Genomic DNA, 2,677 nt, shown 5'->3' on the forward strand with positions numbered 1-2,677 from the left:
GCTGAAAGAGGTGTGTTAAATGTTTCCAAACCACTTTGAGGGCAAGTGGGGATGATGCAGTTGAAAGACATGCCTGAAGAGGGATCCTGATAGGATCTCAGAGATCCTTGTCACTTCATTCCTTGGTCTTTCCTCTAACCAAAGGTGACCCACAGCCGCAGGGGGAGATATTTCATCCACACATCTCAAAGTGCAGAGATGCTACAGCAGTGGGATCTGTGCTCTTCAGTTTGTAGCTAGTGGCTGGCTTGCTTTTCCTGCAGAGCAGAGGTTGAGGCTTAAAGCTGAGTGGAAACCATGCTACCAGCATATGCCACCCTCTGTGTATAGTAATAGAGAAGAAATAGCGATGTGTTAGGTTTCCCTTTCCCAAGGAGATAAAAATAAAGAGCAAAAAGGCTATTTAGCTGTTCATATGCTGTTGCTGTTGCAGGATAGCCCTAAACTAGCGTTGAGTGGAGTGCGTGCTTTGGAAAGAAAAGCTACTCGTGCTTGAAGTAAAGAAAAACTAAATAAATATAGCAAGGAAGATAAGGAGGACAAAAATGGAGGGGGAAGCATAAAGAAGCAGTAGCAAAAGATACAAAGGTAAAGAAAATCCCAGAAGCAGTGAGACACCCCCACACAACCAACCTCCCACCCCCCCTTGCCCTGACAATGCTAAAGAACAAAGCTGAGAAGGACGGATGGAGAGCCATCGCCTGCGGGAATAACCTGGAGAATCGGGATTGTGGCCCCCTTTGAAGCAGCCACACAACCTGGATGCAATTTTCATTTCCTGCAGGGAAACTCAGCCTTGTTCTTCTGACGTGGGTAAACCAAGCCTCGTAAAACTAATTGTGGGAGGTGGTTTGACATGAGAAATTAAAAGTCAAAGTTTGGCCTCTCTTATGCACATAGTAGTGAAGCAGGGGCACTTCAGATTAACTTCCCTTTTCCTTGAGTTTTTTTTTTTTTTCCCAAAAGAGTTTTGAAACTGCTGTGAAATTGTACTGTTGTTCTCCAGAGCCAGAGGTAACTGTAATTCCGTAGCATTCCTACATGGATGTCGTTAATAAAATATTTGGGGCTCCTTTGTGACAAACTATCAATTTATCAACCTCAAGCCCATAAAATTAGTGTGGTAAAATGCAAGTGTTCATTTCTGGTTAAGTTTTGGGGGAGGAGGAGGAACTCTGGCAATATCTAGTTCATTCATGCTAGTGAATAACCAAGATATAATTGCCTCCACATTCTCTGTTAGTGAATATTGTTACCCAAAATAAAAATACTACCATTTAAGTGAAAAGCCATGTGGGATTACCAAAACTCTATTTAGAAGCCTTTAGTTCCCTTGACTGATTTTTTTTAATGGCGAAAATACCTTCAAAGAATAAAAATGTCTACATGGCTTTTATGGTGACCTTCCACAAATGAATCGCCTGGTTTAATTTTAACATTTTTAACCAATATGCTGTGTGGAGCACGTATGTCTTTAATGAGATAGTCAATAGAGGTCATTAGTTTATATTTTAAGGGATGAAATGTTGCTGACTATAGCTGTTAAAATGTAATTGATAATGGGTGAGTAGGGAAAATTTAGCATTTGGGTATTTAAAGCTATACATAGGATAATCCCTGACTACTCGCAAGGGTAGGGGTTTCCTGGGAAGGCGCATGGTGAAGGAAATGTGTGTTGCTGAGGTGAGGCTTGAGGGGTAAATGTAGACAGAGTTCAAAATTCAGAGCAGCTGGAGGTGAGTCTATGGGTCCAGTTTTGGGGGGAGAGGTCAGGGGAGAAAATGCACGTTTTAACTGTGAAGAAAAGCTGCTGATATGAGGCCTTTCTGCATATGCTTCATGATCCCAGCTCTTTTCCAGGTTTATTTGTGCTGAGATGACCTGACATTACCGCTGTTATCCTGGGGATGTGACTGTCCCCAGGGCAGTTCAGAAATGCTCTCAACTGCACGAAGCGGGCATGATGCAGGGCTCCAGCTTGGGAACCGCAGCATTTTGCACGCATTGAGTTTCTGCTGGCTCATTTATCCTCTGGGCTGGGGAAAGGCATAGTCCAGATCACTGTGAGTAGCTACCAGCCTCTGCTCCAGAACAGACCCAAATCTGTGGTTCCAAAATCAATTTTTTAAGTGGGATTACATGGCCGTTGTGCCTGCTGGTGTACAGACACATATTAGGCCAGTTTTGCCAACTGTTTCATGCACAAGGAACACGGAGCCAATCTGCAGAATTATCAATATCCAAACAGTGAGATTTGGGAGGATACTTAATAAATTAAAAATAAAACTGCACAATAAAATTCTGTGAGGATTTACAGGATTAGGATCTTTCTTTCTACTGCTCCACAGCATTCAGGGCAACATGTGGGCATTATATGTATTTTGGTGGTACGTTAAAGGAATAGATAATCTGTATTTGGTTATTCTCCCAGACAGTCAGTAATAATAATTTGAATGAGGAAGATTTTAAAAAATGCATCTGGCAACTCTACGTGTTTTTTTTAAAGAAAAAAACCCCAATATAAAAATCGGAGGCAGCAGAAACAACTCCGAAAGAATTATGAAACCAATAAATAATCCCTGAGCTTTAACGTATGCAGATGACTTTCCAGAGGAAGCAGCCAGGGCTGCGTGTGCAGCAGAAAAGGGGAAACCTTGGCAGCGGGGGGGGAGCAAGC

This window comes from Pygoscelis adeliae, unplaced genomic scaffold (assembly GCF_000699105.1).
Source record: "Pygoscelis adeliae isolate BGI_AS28 unplaced genomic scaffold, ASM69910v1 Scaffold4, whole genome shotgun sequence".
Classification (NCBI taxonomy): domain Eukaryota; kingdom Metazoa; phylum Chordata; class Aves; order Sphenisciformes; family Spheniscidae; genus Pygoscelis; species Pygoscelis adeliae.